Genomic DNA, 17,405 nt, shown 5'->3' on the forward strand with positions numbered 1-17,405 from the left:
TCAATTACTCAAACTTGGTTATTTACAACAAAAGAAAGAAAGACACAACAAAAACAAACAAACAAAAAACAAAAAGAAACCATAAGGCTTCCTGCAGACCTCAGAAATAAAAGTTACCAATGAGTTAAACTGGTAAAATCCACATGCAATGGATGAGATTAATGAGCTTCCCTAAGGAACTAGTAATATACCTGCCATTAGCAAATCTTAAGAAAGGATTAAGAAGGGTTAGGAAAAGGAACTAAGAAAGTAGAAATTTTAGTCTAGAACTGTCTAGGGGAGACAGGTGCTTGGTGGCAGTGGTGGCAATGCTGCTGACACAGAAAAGTAGAAGCAAGGGGACCAGTTAAAGGTTACTGGCACATGTCAGCTGAGAATGGTAACTTGGACTTATGTAAAGGTGGAGATAGAGTGAAGTGGATAGATCCAAGATTTACTTTTGAAGAAGGTTCCATGGGACTTAGTAAGGGATTGGCTCATAAGAGTTGAGGGGAAGTTATTGGAAAGGCTGACTTCCGGATTTCTGACATGATTAATGGATGGATGAGATTATATTATCTGATACGGGCAGTGCTAAGGGAGAAGGAGCAGATTTAGGTGAAAGATCAGGCAGAAAATTTTGGATAGACCAAGTATGAGACACCTGTGAGAAATACAGGTGAAATGACCAAGTGATATAAGGGCATGTTTGATATAAGGGTTTGGGAGAGTCTAAGCTTGAAAAGTCTACACTAAATTTGGAAATCATTGGTGTGTAGACTGTATTTAAAGCAAACAGATAAAATAAGATAATCTAGGGGGAGTGCATAGAATGAAAAAGACACAGCTCAGGTCTAAGCTCTGAGCATCCAATATTGAGGGACGAGGAAGAGAAAGAGGGATCATCAAAGGATTCTGAGAATAGTGAAGCTATGATAGGAAAAGGCAATGTCTTAAAAAGGAAGTGGCCAACTGTTGAATACTGATGAGAACTCAAGGTGGAAACCAAAAAGTACCTTGTGGATTTAGCAACAAGGAAGTCATTGGTGATCATGGAAAAGAGGTTTAATGCAAAGATGGGAGTAGAAACCATATTAGGTTGGGATCATTCATCCATTCATTCAGCAAATATCTAATAAGTATCTACAACATGCCAGGCACAAGATGTTTGGGAGACAATGAACAAGACAAACACAATCTCCACTTCAGGGAGGCGAAGCCATTAAATAGATAATCACAAAAGTAATGACTTATCCATAATAATGGTAAAGGCTATGATGAAAAAGGTAAGGATACGATGAAAGTATATAACAAGGGAACTCAGTCTAGCTTGAAAGCAAGAAAATGTTGCCTCAAGAAAGTGATATATAAGCTGTTCTTAAAAGACTTGCGTAGTCACATCAGTGAGGTTAAGGAGAGAGTATGTATTCCAGGTTGAAGAAACCACACACATGGAGTCTTTAATGGAGAAGAGAGTGTCATTAAAAGTCAGCAGTAGGGCAAGGCCACAGTGAACAAGGGGATCCAACCCAGAGGTCTTCTGGTGTTTCACATTGCTGGAAATGCAGAAGTGTGAGAAGAAATGTGGTGAGAATGCCTATGGCTGAAGACCTTAGAGACGAAGCTAGAAAATCACTCTTCTCCAAGGTGAGGAGTTCACTCTGAGGACAAAGTCCATTTTGTAGCAAGAACAAGGAGCATAGCTTGGTGGTAGAAACTCCCAGAACTATTTTGGTTCTGAGAATTAGACAAGATGGGGTTGAATAAGGAATTCTGTGGACAAGGAGGCGGTGGGGAAGAACTGATAGGCCATGTTATAAACATCCCAACTGTTGCCTATCTTTGTGGCTGGGAGAAATAGGAGCTAAGAGTTCTTACAGACAATCTGGGTTATAGGGGAAATTCCTGTTAGCCTAGAATTCAGCCTTGTCCTCTTCATGTTATGTCTACAAATAGCTGGTCAGGAATTAGTTTACTTTACTCAGAAATTATTTATCAATAAAGGATTAGAATAGGAACTATACAAACACAATACAGGAAGAAAGGAAAAGGGAAAAACTGCAGACAAAGAAAACTTACCAGAAAAATATTGTTGAGGAAGTAAATGAAACTTGTGATAGAAGAATGTGTCATAAAACTGAAGAGGACATCTAATGTTCAAGGCACTAATGTGGAGAGGGTCAATGAGGGGGTGGGATCCTGAGTGGGATGAGAAGGGCATCCTCACAGGGGAGTGTAGGAATATGTAGTGTCAAAGCACTCAAAAGGTAAGGAGGAGTCCACCTGTGGGGAGCGCAGCTCAGTGTGAGATGAAGGAGACTGAGTATAATGAAGAGGATGACCATGGGGCAGGGCCAGTGTGGGGTAAGGGAGCCTGGGTAAGCTGGGGACAGCATTTGCTCAGGTCAGGGGAAAGCCACAGAGATAAGAGATTGGGAGATAGGGTGATTGATAAAATAAGTAAATATATCAAGGATTATGGGAGGTTTTCTCACTGTTGGAGAAGGAATTTACAAACATGGAAAGAGAGAAAAACAGAACTCTGTGTGGCGTTGGATAAAACTGAAGAGATCAGTGTGAACTCATGGTTTTCAATATAGATAGACAAAAATAAATATAGATATAAATATCTGTATGTGTACACACACACTCCATAGTTCTGTCTACTGAAAGAACTTGGAAACAGTGACACCCAATAGCAAAAAGCACATCTAACACCCAAATCTTGGTTTCTAAATACCATTCTCCACTAAAAGGAACTAGGACTACTTGGAAATGACTTAATATAGTACCTAGAAAAAAAAAGTGCAAGATGAACCTGTAACACCTTGTTGTGCCAGAAAGTAAGGAAGTATTCCAAGAATGATGGCATATATTACAGGTCAGAGAAGCCAGCTTGAAGACATTTCTACTGGCCAAATCAGAGACAAATTGAGCATAAAAATAAATAATAACAGTAACAGATCATAACTCATTGAATAAAATAAGAAGCCGCAACCCTATACTGATAAAAATGGAGTAATACTTTGAAAGTTTGACAAAGATAAGTAGTCACATAACCCAAAGCACTTCCCCGCAAAGAATTTATTAATTATACAGGGAAAAGAGTAAATTTATAATGGAGAAGATTGGCATATACCACCTTAATCAAAGTTAGTATCATCAGCAACGGGTCAAATTGTAGTTATGTATCACTTGACAGGATGCAATGAGAAGAAAACAGCATTACTACTGAGATATTTATGCCCCAAAATGCATAAACTGAATCTAATAATGAGAAAGCATTAGAAAAGTCCAAATCGAGCAACATCTTACAATAACTGGTTTGTAATCTTTAAACATGTCAATGTCATGGAAGTCAAAGAAAGCCAGTGGAAATGTTTCAGGCTGAAGAAAACTAAAAAGATATTTAAATTCAACACATGATTCTCAATTGGATCCTTTTGCTATAAAGGACATTATTGGGACAATTGGTAAAATCTGAATGGAGCCTGAGGATTAGCTGATAGTAATACTATATATCAATGTTAATATACTGATTTTGATGGGACATCACGCTGGCAATATATACTCCATGGGTTAGGACATAAAGTTCTTTGTATTGCATATGCAATTTTTCTAGAAATAAAATTTTAAAGATAAATATAAAGGGAGATTCAATAATCCACTTGCCTTTATAAGAAAATAGCATAAAGCAGAGATGAAAAAGCTCAAGGAAGCAATCATGAAATATCAGAAAGAAATGAAATGTGAGCTGGAAGACCTCAGGAAGAAAAATGGAATAAAATGAAGCCATCAAAAAAAAAAAAAAAAAAAAGGAAAGCAAAATTGGAAGTATCACAAAGGAGTAAAGACACTGCCAAAAACACAGTGAAGAACACAGAGGACAGGATTAAGGAAAGTAAACAAAATAAAATGGAAATGAGAAGTTTAAAAGGATTAGAGATTAAATGATAGAAATGAAAAATAGGCAAAAGAGAAACAATAGTTGCATAATGGATTCCCTGATAAAGAAAACTGAAATAATAGAACAGAAAATAATTTCAATGTATAATTCAAGAATATTTTCCAGAAATAAAAGAATATTTGAATCTATGGAGATCACACCATAGCCAAGGAAATGTTAATATGAAAAGGTCAACACCGAGAAGCAGTTACTTGATTTCAAAGATAAAGAATTATTTTGGCAGCTAGGCAAATAATCAAGTCAATTCTAAGGGGAGAAAAGTTCAAGCTTAGCTTAGACATTTTCATAGAAATATTCATTGCTAGGAGCAATGCCTAGGAAGTTCTCAAGGAAAGTAAGTGTCACCTGCACATTTTATATCCAGCCAACTGTGGTTCATATAAAAAAGCTCGGTGAGACATTTTTGCATATGGAAGAATTCAAGAAATATTGTTTCCATGAGCCTTCCTTGAAGTAACTACTAGAAGATGAACTTAAGCCAACCAAGTGATAAATGAGAAAACTATGACAAAAGAGGACTATGGAGGGCAGGAGAAGAAGAAAAGAAAATATACTAATTTCATTATTTGTCCATATTAAAGAATTAATAAAATAATGAGTAAGAAATGAATATTAGTTGTATAAGTTAAAAAGACACCCACCAAAACAAAAAAATAAGTCTCCCAAGTTTTGAGAAAAAATAAAAACACATATCACATTTTCAAAAAGTTTTAAAAGAATCTATGAATAGAAGGCATCATATCAAATAATGGCAGAAATAAGACTAAATATATGTCAATTTGATAAATATAAATGGACCAAACTAATTTATTAAAATAAAAGAAAGTGAATCATAAGGCAAAATCCAATTCTATGCTATAAACAAGAGACCCAAAACAAAATAATTCGCAATTGCAAACAAGAAGAAAGCAGAGTTATTTTAATATCAGGAGATAATTTTAATATCAGGAAAGGTTAAGATTAGGACAAACACGTGTTAAATGTGACAAATAATAATCATTTATTTTTTATTTTTATTTTTTAACATTTTTTATTGATTTATAGTCATTTTACAATGTTGTGTCAAATTCCAGTTTAGAGCACAATTTTTCAGTCATACATGAACATATATATATTCATTGTCACATTTTTTTCTCTGTGAGCTACCATAAGATCTTATATATATTCCCTGTGCTATACAGTATAATCTTGTTTATCTATTTTACATTCTGAAATCTCAGTCTGTCCCTTCTCACCCCCTGCCCCCTTGGCAACCACAAGTTTGTATTCTGTGTCTATGAGTCTGTTTCTGTTTTGTATTTATGTTTTCTGTTTGTTTGTTTTTTTAGATTCCACATATGAGTGATCTCATATGGTATTTTTCTTCCTCTTTCTGGCTTACTTCACTTAGAATGACATTCTCCAGGAACATCCATGTTGCTGAAATGGCGTTATGTTGTCGGTTTTTATGGCCGAATAGTATTCCACTGTATAAACATATCACATCTTCTTTATCCAGTCATCTGCTGATGGACATTTAGGCTGTTTACATGTCTTGGATACTGTAAATAGTGCTGCTATGAACATTGGGGTGCAGGTGTCTTTCTGAAGTAGGGTTCCTTCTGGATATATGCCCAGGAGTGGGATGACTGGGTCATATGATAAGTCTATTCCTAGTCTTTTGAGGAATCTCCATACTGTTTTCCACAGTGGCTGCACCAAACTGCGTTCCCACCAGCAGTGTAGGATGGTTCCCTTTTCTCCGCAGCCTCTCCAGCATTGTCATTTGTGGACTTTTGAATGATGGCCATTCTGACTGGTGTGAGGTGATACCTCATCGTAGTTTTGATTTGCATTTCTCTGATAATAAGTGATATTGAGCATTTTTTCATGTGCCTATTGAGCATTTGTATTTCTTCCTTGGAGAATTGCTTGTTTAGGTCTTCTGCCCATTTTTGGACTGGGTTGTTTGTTTTTTTCTTATTAAGTCATATGAGCTGCTTATATATTCTGGAGATCAAGCCTTTGTCGGTTTCATCATTTGCAAAAATTTTCTCCCATTTCATAGGTTGTTGTTTTGTTTTACTTATGGTTTCCTTTGCTGTGCAGAAGCTTGTAAGTTTAATTAGGTCCCATTTGTTTATTCTTGCTTTTATTTCTATTGCTTGGGTAGACTGCCCTAGGAGAGCATTTTTGAGATGAATGTCAGATAATGTTTTGACTATATTTTCTTCTAGGAGGTTTATTGTATCTTGTCTTATGTTTAAGTCTTTGATCCATTTTGAGTTTATTTTTGTGTATGGTATAAGGGAGTGTTCTAGCTTCATTGATTTACATGCTGCTGTCCAGTTTTCCCAACACCATTTGCTGAAGAGACTGTCTTTATTTCATTGTACATTCTTGCCTCCTTTGTCAAAGATTAGTTGACCAAAAGTTTGTGGGTTCATTTGTGGGCTGTTTTTGTACCAATACCATGCTATCTTGATTATTGTAGCTCTGTAGTATTGTCTGAAGTCTGGAAGAGTTATTCCTCCAGCCTCTTTCTTTTTCTTCAGTAATGCTTTGGCAATTCTAGGTCTTTTGTGGTTCCATATAAATTTTATTATGATTTGTTCTAGTTCTGAGAAAAATGAAGTTTGGACAAGTCTTAATGTCAGTTTTTTCAGCTTTAAAATGAGAATAATACCACGCCATAACGTTCATTTGTGGATTTAATAAAGCAGTATTTATATGAGCAATACATTGGGTTGACACTCAAAAGTATCCTCAAACTTAAAATAAAATCAATAAGACCTATATAAAAGGGATGAGATCAGACACCAGTAGAAATGACACAAAGGGATTATTGTGAATGTGTAGTAGATGAGTCTCAGAAACACTCAGGTCAAATTAAACTGGCATGGATATATTGTCATCTCAGGAAAATATGAACCAAATGGGACTGGATTAGGTTACACTAGTTGCATAATAATGTGGGAAGGGAAAAATGTGCTGGCAGAAAGGGTACTTGGTTTCCAAAAACATCCTGGAGAGATAGTTCCCTGACTTGAGGGTATGAGGAGCCAGTCCCTACAGATGGGATATCCTGATGACAGATATACAGGCATCAGGCCACGAAGCAGGGTGGCATCAGCCATTGGAACCATCCAGGACACCCCTTCCCCACTCCCTGGTTTCATGCTCCCTGGCTACTTTCTGATGACATTTTGACTTCCACACAGATTTGCCCACAGAAAGGGGAGGCACTGGTGAGCCAATCAATCTCCTTAGGGCTATATGGGTGGAACTCTAAACTCTAGACCAGGACTTTGTCCACCTCACTTCTCCTAGTGCCTTGGAAATGCTGGTGAGAATACTTTTCCCCCCCCCTTTTTTTTTTTTGGTGGTGGGGGGGTGGTAATTAGGTTTATTTATTTTATTTATTTCAGTGAAGGTACTGGGGATTGAACCCAGGACCTTATGCATGCCAAGCACACACCCTACCCCTGAGCTATATCCACCCCCACTGGTGAGAATACTTGGTTACTATTTGTAGTTTCTTTGCTCTTCTCCTATCCCGATCTAGTCAAGTTATGTGGCAATAAGAAGGGAAGAGGAGACTTTGGTGATTCAGGTTTCTGGAGTAGCTGCTACATGATTCATCAACGACAAGGCTGTGATTATAATTTTTCAGGTGTACTAGCACTTACTCCTTCTAAAGGAATACAGGACCATTAATTTTTATATGGCTACTTCTGGTTCTTTTTCTCATGTTTTAGACAAAATCTTGTATTAATCAAACTCTTTCTCCTTCTGTTTGCCTAGCTCTAAACCTTTTTTTTTTTCCTCTCTTATCATGTTTCATTATCTCCCAGGAATTCAGTTTCCACATCACATACTGCCACTACTTTTCTTCTCCTTCACACAGTGCTTTTCCCCATCATCACTCAGAATACTTATCACTTTGACCTTGTGGATACCTCTTTCTTCATAGTTCATTTCCTGGTTTGACCTTATGTTGAATGATGTCCATCTCCTACCCATCCCTATGCTACATTGAGTTTAAACACAGTTCTATCATGCCAGAAAGATCAGAATATGCTGCATTAACGAAACACTATGGGAAAATGGCATGATATATTTAAAGTGATGAGAGGGGAAAAAATCCATAACCAAGAATACTCTAACCACAAGGCTCTCATTCAAATTTGATGGAGAAATCAAAAGCTTTACAGACAAGCAAAAGCTAAAAGAATTCAGCACCACCAAACCAGCTTTACAGCAAATGCTAAATGAACTTCTCAAGGCAGGAAAGAAAAGACCACAACCAGAAACAAGAAAACTATGAAATGGAAAAGCTCACTGATAAAGGCAAATATACAGTAAAAGTAGGAAAACATCCACATACAAACTAGGAGGACAGTTACAAGACAAAAGCAGTAAAATCATCTGTATCCACAATAAGCTGTTAAGAGATACACAGAACAAATCTAAGATATGATATCAAAACCAGTAATCGTGAGGGGAGGAGAGTACAAATGCACAGTATTTAAAATGCACTTGAAATTAAGAGCTCAGAAACTTAAAGCAATCATGTGTGTATGTGTGTGTGTGTGTGTGTGTGTGTATATACATATATAGACTTCTATACCAAAACCTCATGGTAACCACAAACCAAAAACTCTATAATAGTTATACATACAACAAGGAAAAAGGAATCCAAACATAACACTAAAGATAGTCACCAAATCATGAGAGAAGAGAACAAAAGAAGAAAAGGGAAAAAAAAAAAAACCTAAAAAACAAATCCAAGACAATTAACAAAATGGCAATAAGAACATATATATCAATAATTACCTTAAATGTAAATGGAGTAAATGCTCCAACCAAAAGATACAGACTGGCTGAATGGATGCAAAAAGAAGACCCATATATTTGTTGCCTACAAGAGACACCTACAGACTGAAAGTGAAGGGATGGGAAAAACTATTTCACACAAATAGAAATCAAAAGAAAGCTGAAGTAGCAATAAGTATATTAGACAATATAGATTTAAAAATAGAGACTGTTACAAGAGACAAAGAAAGACACTACATAATAATCAAAGGATCAATCCAGGAAGAAGATTTAATAATTCTAAGTATATATGCGCCCAACATAGGAGCAACTCAATATATAGCAATTGCTAACAGACATAAAGGGAGAAACTGACAGTAACACAATAATAGTGGGGGACTTTAACACCCCACTTACATCAATGGACAGAAAGATCATCCAGACAGAAAATCAATAAGAAAACACAGGCCTAAATGATGCATTACATCTGTTGGACTTAATTGATATTTATGGAGCATTCCATCCAAAAGCAGTAAAATATACATTCTTTTTAAGCACACATGGAACATTCTCCAGGATAGATCATATGCTGGGCCATAAAGCAAGCCTTGGTAAATTTAAGAAAACTGAAATCACATCAAGCATCTTTTCCAACCACAACACTATAAGATTAGAAATCAACTACAAGAGAAAAATTGCAAAAAAACACAAACACATGGAGGCTAAACAAGATGCTACTAAACAACCAATGGATCAGTGAAGAAATCAAAAATACTTAGAGACAAATCAGAATGAAAACACCATGATCCAAAACCTAGGGGACACAGCAAAATCAGTTCTAAGAGGGAAGTTTATAGCAATACAAGCTTACTTCAGGAAACAAGAAAATCTCAAATAAACAACCTAACCTTACACTTACAGCAACTAGAGAAAAAAAAGAATAAACAAAACTCAAACTCAGTAGAAAAAAGAAATCATAAAGATCAGAGCAGAAATAAATGAAATAGAGACTAAAAAAAAATCAATGAAACTAAAAGTTGGTTCTTTGAAAAGATAAACAAAATTGATAGATCTTTAGCCAGAGTCATCAAGAAAAAAACAGAGAGGGCCCAAATCAATAAAATCAGAAATGAAAACAAAGTTATAACCGACACCACAGAACTATAAAGGATCATAAGAAGCTACTACGAGCAACTATACACAAATAAAATGGACACCTAGAAGAAATGGACAAATTCTTAGAAAGGTAATCCCCCAAGACTGAACCAGGAAGAAATAGAAAATATGAACAGACCAGTTACCATTACTGAACTTGAATAAATAATTTTAAAAACTCCCAACAAAGAAAAGTTCAGGACCAGATGGCTTCACAGGTGAATTCTACCAAACATTTAGAGTAGGGTTAACACCCATCCTTCTGAATCTATTCCAAGAACTGCAGAGGAAGGATGACTTCCAAATTCATTCAATGAGGCCACCATCACTGTGATACCAAAACAGACAAAGATATCACAAAAAAAGAAAATTACAAGCCAATATCACTTATGAAGATACTTGTGAAAATCCTCAACAAAATACTAGTAAACTGGATCTGAAAATACATGAAAGGGATCATACATCATGATCAAGTGGGATTTAACCAAGGGATGTAAGGATTTTTCAATATCCACAAATCAATCAAGGTGATACACCACATTAACAAATTGAAGAATAAAAACCATATGATCATCTCAATAGATGCAGTAAAAGCTTTTGATAAAATTCAACATCAATTTATGATGAAAAAGAGACCCTTCAGAAAAAGGGCACAAAAGTAACATAACTCAACATAATAAAAGCCATATATGACAAATCCACAGCTAACATCACACTCAATGGTGAAAAACTGAAAGCATTTCCCCTAAGATTAGGAACAAGACAAGGATGCCCACTCTTATCACTTTTATTCAACATAGTTTTGGAAGTCCTAGCCACAGCAATCAGAGAAGAAAAGGAAATAAAAGGGATCCAAACTGTAAGAGAAGATGTAAAACTGTCACTATTTGCAGATGACATGATACTATACATAGGAAATTCTAAAGTCGTTGCCAGAGAACTACTAGAGCTCATCAATGAATTCAGTAAAGTGGCAGGATACAAAATTAATATATAGAAATTTATTGCATTTCTATACACTAACAATAAAATATCAGAAAAAGAAATTAAGGAAACAATCCCATTTACCATCACATCAAAAAGAATAAAATACCTAAGAATAAATCTACCTAAGGAGGAAAAAGGCCTGTACTCCAAAAACTATAAGACACTCATGAAAGAAATTGAAGATGACACAAAGAGATGGAAAGATATACTGTGTTCTTGGACTGGAAGACTCAATATTGTTAAAATGGCCATACTACTCAATGCAATATACAGATTCAATGCAATCCATATCAAACTACCAGTGGCATTTTTCACAGAGCTGGAACAAAAAATGTTAAATTTTGTATGGAAACACAAAAGACCCCAAATAGCTGAGACAATCTTGGGAAAGAAGAATGGGGCTGGAAGAATCATGCTTTTTTATGTTAGACTATTCTACAAAAATACAATAATCAAAACAGTATGGTACCAGCACAAAAACAGACACATAGATCAATGTAACAGGGCAGAAAGCTCAGAAATAAACCCATGCACTTATGGTCAATTAATCTATGACAAAGGGAAAAAGGAGGAGAAAAGACAGTTTCTTCGTTAAGTGATGCAGAGAAAACTGGACAGCTACATGTAAAAGAATGAAATTACAACATTCTCTAACAGTAAATACAAAAATAAACTCAAAACGGGTTAAAGACCTAAATGTAAGACTGGATACTATCAAACTCCTAGAGGAAAACACAGGCAGAACACTCTTTGACATAAATCATAGCAATTTTTTTTGATCCGTCTCCTAGAGTAATGGAAATAAAAGCAAAAATAAGCAAATGGGACCTAATCAAACTTAAAAGCTTTTGTACACCAAAGGAAGCCATAAACAAAATGAAAAGACAACCTATGGAATGGAAGAAAGTATTTACAAACAAAGACAGGTAAGTGATTAATTTCCAAAATATGCAAACAGTTCATACACTTAATACAAAAAACCCCAAACAACTCAATCAAAAAATGGGCAGAAGACCTAAACAGACACTTCTCCAAAGAAAACATACAGATGTCCAATAGGCACATGAAAAGATGCTCAATGTTGCTAATTATTAGAGAAGTGCAAATCAAAACTTCATTGAGGTTTCACCTCACACCAGTCAGAATGGCCAGCATTAAAAAATCCACAATAAATGCTGGACAGGGTGTGGAGAAAAGGGAACCCTACTACACTGTTGGTGGGAATGTAAATTGGTGCAGACACCATGGAGAACAGTACAGAGGTTCCTTAAAAAACTAAAAATGTAATTACCATATGATCCAACAATCCCACTCTGGGCATATATCTGGAGGAAGCTCTAACTTGAAAAGATACATGCACCCGAATGTCTATAGCAGCCCTATTTACAATAGCCTAGACATGGCAGCAACCTAAATGTTCATCAACAGATGAAAAGATAAAGAAGATGTGGTATATATATATATATATACATACAATGGAAAATTACTCAGCCATAAAAAGAATGAAATAATACCATTTGCAGCAACATGGATGAACCTAGAGGTTATCATATGAACTGAAGCAAGTCAGACAGAGAAAAACGAATATGATATGATATCACTTATGTGTGGAATTTAAAAAAAAAAGATACAAATGAACTTATTTACAAACCAATAATAGATTCACAGATACACAAAACAAACCAGGGTTACCAAAGGGGAAAGGGGTTGGGGGAGGGATAAATTAGGAGTTTGGTATTAACATATACACATCACACAATAGATATAAAATAGATACACAAAAAGGACCGACTGTATGTCACAGGGAACTGTGTTCCATATCTTGTAATAACCTATAATGGAAAAGAATATGAAAAAGAATATATATATATATATATATATATATATATATATATATACACACACACACATTTATGTATATGTATAACTGAATCACTTTGCTGTATGCCTGAAATTAATACAACATTGTAAATCAACTATATGTCAACAAAAATTAAAGACAAAAAACAAACAAACAAAAAAACAACCACTATGTATTCTTCCTGGAACAAAATGAGAAGATGTTTTCCTAAAGAAAAGTTGTTCTAATCACTACATGTCCCAGACCAATAGTCCAACTGAATTTTAGAAAATGAAACTAAACTCAGTTTCAACTCATCCCTCTCACTGTGTCAACCTTTAAGGGTTGGCACAATAAGGATGTAGATTTTGTACTGTTTCATTAGTACTGTTTGCAGTACTAATTATCTTTATGGTCTCTAACTTTAGCAGTTAAATCAACAACATTGATTTGTTTTCAGTACAAGTATAGCACTAAACTACAAGGGGAGGTGCATGACAGACTCTCTGTCTTGAAAAAGATGCTAATATATGGAGAAGGACTTCCCTTCCCCAGGAAAACATGCATCAACTCAAATGACTCAAATAGAAAAGTAGGATGGACGTGGAAATAACCTAAATGTCCACTGACAGATGACTGGATAAATAAGTTATGGTATATTTATACAGTGGAATACTACTCAGCCATAAAAATGAAAACATAATGCCTTTTGCAGCAACATGGATGTCCCTGAAGAATGTCATTCTAAGGGAAGTAAGCCAGAAAGATAAAGAAAAATACCATATGACATCACTCATATGTGGAATCTAAAAAAAAAAAGAAAAAAAAGAAGACAAATGAACTTAAATATAAAACAGAAACAGACTCACAGACATAGAATACAACTTGTGGTTGCCGGGGGGAAGGAGGTGGGAAGGGACAGATTGGGAGTTCAAGATTTGTAAATAACAGGGATATATAGAATAGATAAATAAGTTATACTGTATAACACAGGGAAATATATATGAGATCTTATAATAGCTCATGGTGAAAAAGAATATGAAAATGAATATATGTATATTCATGTATGACTGAAAAATTGTGCTGTACACCAGAAATTGACAGAACATTGTAAACTGACTATAACCCAATTAAAAATAAATAAAATAAATAAATTTTTTAAAAAAGAAAGAAATGTAGGATGGAGCTTCACTGTTACTGCAAGGGGAGTAACAGATGTGCTCCTCATAGCCAGCCTGTGATAAAGGCCAAGAGTTAGAGGCTCTGGAGTTAGTCTCTTGCATTGGAATTCCACTTACCATTTGATTTTGGGTAACTACATAAACTCTCAAATCTTTTCTCTGTAAGACAGGGATAAACATAGTCTCTACCTCATAGGGCTGTACTGAAGATGAAAAGAAATAATAAATATAAAGTGCTTAGCACAGTGATAATAATAGCTAATGTTTCTTAAGCATTTACTTTATGTGGCAGGCTGAATATTGGCCCCAAATATATCCAGGTAGTAATTCTTACAATCTGTGAATGTTACTTTACATGGCAAGTGGACTTTTAGGTGTAATTAAATTAAGGATCTTGAGATGGGGAAATTATCCTGGATTAACTTGATGGATCTTACATGTAATTACAGGTGTCCTTCTAAGAGAGTGGCAGAGGGAGCTTTTACTATCAACGTGAGGACTGAAGCAAGATGCTACACTCCTGGCTTTCAAGATGAAGGAAGGTGCCACCAAAGATGCAGCTCTAGATGCTGGAAAAGATGAGGAAATAGATTCTTCCCTCGAGCCTTGAGAGGGAGCATGGCATTACGGACATCTTGATTTTGGCCCAGTGAAACTGATTTCAGATTTCTGTCCTTCAGAACAGTAAGAGAATAAATGTGTGCTGGTGTTTTCCCAGCTTTATTGAGATATAATTGACATATAACATTGTATAAGTTTAAGGTGTGCAATGCGATGATTTGATACATATATATATTGTGAGATGTTTACACAGTAAGGTTGTTAACACATCCTTTAGCTCATATAATTACCATTGTGTTGTTATTATGGTGAGACTATCAGAACTCTACTCTCATAGCAACTTTCAAGTATACAAATATACTTGCTGTAGTCACCAAGCTGTACAGTAAAATCTCCAAAATGTACTCATTTTTTTAAAGGGGGTTGTAAAAACAATCACTTTTTCAATATTGTAGCTGTAGAAATGAAGTACATTTTCTTTAAGAAATGAAAAAAAAAAAAAAAAGAAGAAGAAGAAAATGCCACTTAACATCATTGGTACACCGGGATAGGCCAGCAGGAAGAAATACTGATAAGCTTGTCTCTTTGATACCAAGGAGATATTCTAGTCCAAGATTTAATATGCTTCCTATGTTTTCATTAGATATTTCTTTTTTTGCTACTTTTCATCCTTTTCCATATTTCATATCAAAGGATTGGTACAGCCTTTAAAACTTCATTAACAGGAGCAAATTCAGTATCCACATGTTTCTTTTCAAAAAGCACTCTAACCCATCAGATAGCCCAGGAGTTTCATTCTCATGAGTACTCTAGCCATGAAAAAACTCAGCAGGACACAGATGAATCTAATGAATAGAAGAAGAAATCTATTGAGTTTTATAATGTTTGGTGCACTGGACGGGTCCAGGACTGTGAAACCTAAACTTCCCATTGTAAACAGGAAGCTAGATGCATATCCTTCCATAGTATATTGTCCATTTACTCTGTAGACCAGGAAAGCTACTGGTCTCTGATGTCCATGTTCATCAGTCACAGAGCCAAAACTTGGAGGTTTGACAATAACATCATATTCTTCCAGAGATGAGGAAGTAAGATGCCACCATCAGAGCATACACCATCATGGCCGATGGCATGTGCACCCAGGGCAGCTTCTTCAGCTTCAAGTTGGGGAATTCAAGCACTAAGAACAGGACTGAGTACACACTCTCCATGTCAGTGGCAGCAGGGGCAGCTCTTGGCCTGGAGCCTCACGTGCCACCAGGAAACAGATCTGCCCCTCAAAACTTACTCATTTTGATTTGTATTATGTTGAACCATCCTGGCATCCAAGGATTAATCTCAGTTGGTTACAGTGAATGATCCTGTTAATGTGCTGTTGAATTTGGTTTGTTAGTATTTTGTTGAGAATTTGTGCATCTATATTCATCTGGTCTGTAGGGGTATTGGTCTGTAGTTTTCACATCCTGTAATGTCTTTATCTGGCTTGGGCATCAGGGTAATGTAGGCCTCATAAAATGAATTTGGGAGTGTTTCCTCTTCTTCAAGGTTTTGGAAGAGTTTGAGAAGAAATGGTGTTAATTCTTTATTAAATGTCTGGAAGAATTCAGACCTGTGAAGCCATCTGGTCCTAAGCTTTTCTTTGTTGGAAGGTTTTTGATTACTGATTCAATCTCATATTATTGGTTTGTTCAGATTTTCTGTCTTCATGATTCAGACTAGGCTGTATGTTTCTAGGAATTTATCCATTTCTTCTACATTGTCAAATTTATTGGGTTTTAATTTTTTCTTTTTTTTATGTTTTTTAAAAATTTGGTGTATAACTATTCATAGTAGTCTCATGATCCTTGTATTTCTGTGATATCAGTTGTAATGTCTCTTTACAAGGTAATGTCTCATTTTTCTTTTATAATTCTATTTATTTGAGTCCTCTCACTTTTTTCTTGGCAAGTCTAGCTAAAATTTTGTCAGTCTTGTTTATCTTTTAAAAAAACAACTCTTATTTTTGTTGATTTTTTCTTTTTTTTTTTAAGATTAATTGGTTGATTGATTGATTGATTTTAATGGCAGTACTGGGAATTAAACCCAGGACCTTGTGTATGTGAAGCATGTGCTCTACCACTGAGCTATATCTATATCCTCCTCCATTTTGTTGATTTTTTAAATTGATTTTCTGTTCTCTAGTTACTTATTTCTGTTCTGATCTTTGTTATCACCTCCCTTTTGCTTAGTCTGTTTTTCATTTTCTAGTTCTTTGGGGTATAAAGTTAGATTGTTTATTTGAGATCTTTCTTTTTTCTCAATGTAGGCATTTATGGCTATAAACTTTACTCTTAGCACTGCTTTTGATGCATCTCATAAGTTTTGGCATGTTGTATTTCCATTTTCGTTTCCATTTATTTTTTCATTTCCTTTTGATTTAATCTTTGATCCGTTGGTTGTTCAGGACTGTTATTTAATTTCCACATATTTGTGAATTTTTCAGTTTACTCTTGCTATTGATTTCTAGTTTCATACCACTGTGGTAGGAAAAGATAATTGGTATAGTTTCAGTCTTTATTAATCTGCTGAGACTCATTCTGTGACCTAACATATGATCTGTCCTGGAGAATGTTCAGTGTGTGCTGGAGATGAATGTGTATTCTGTTGCTGTTGGATGGATTGTTCTATATATGTCTGTTAAGTTCACTTGGTCTAAAATATGGCTCAAGTCCAGTGTTTCCTTATTGATTTTCTGTCTGGATAATCTATTCTTTGTTGAAAGTGCGGTACTGAAGTCCTTTACTATTACTGTATTGTTATCTATCCTTCCCTTCAGGTCTGTTAATATTTGCTTAATATATTCAGGTGCTCTAATAATTGGCATGTATATACTTGCAATTATATCCTCTTGATGAACTGACCTCTTTATCATTATATATTGGACTTCTTTGCCACTTATTAT

General features: G+C 35.3%; 1 long non-coding RNA gene and 1 pseudogene across 2 annotated transcripts in view; one reads left to right on the forward strand and one right to left on the reverse strand.

Moving 5' to 3' along the window:
- Window positions 1-17,405, forward strand: part of LOC116664131 — a 34,296-nt gene that overhangs the window by 2,516 nt on the left and 14,375 nt on the right. For both annotated transcript variants that reach the window (XR_004320490.1, XR_004320491.1), the window contains exon 2: window positions 14,353-14,587. This is a non-coding gene — a long non-coding RNA (uncharacterized LOC116664131). The remainder of the gene's footprint in view (window positions 1-14,352; window positions 14,588-17,405) is intronic.
- LOC102509452 lies at window positions 15,231-16,534 on the reverse strand (annotated as a pseudogene).

This window comes from Camelus ferus, chromosome 6, assembly GCF_009834535.1.
Source record: "Camelus ferus isolate YT-003-E chromosome 6, BCGSAC_Cfer_1.0, whole genome shotgun sequence".
In the NCBI taxonomy this organism is placed as follows: domain Eukaryota; kingdom Metazoa; phylum Chordata; class Mammalia; order Artiodactyla; family Camelidae; genus Camelus; species Camelus ferus.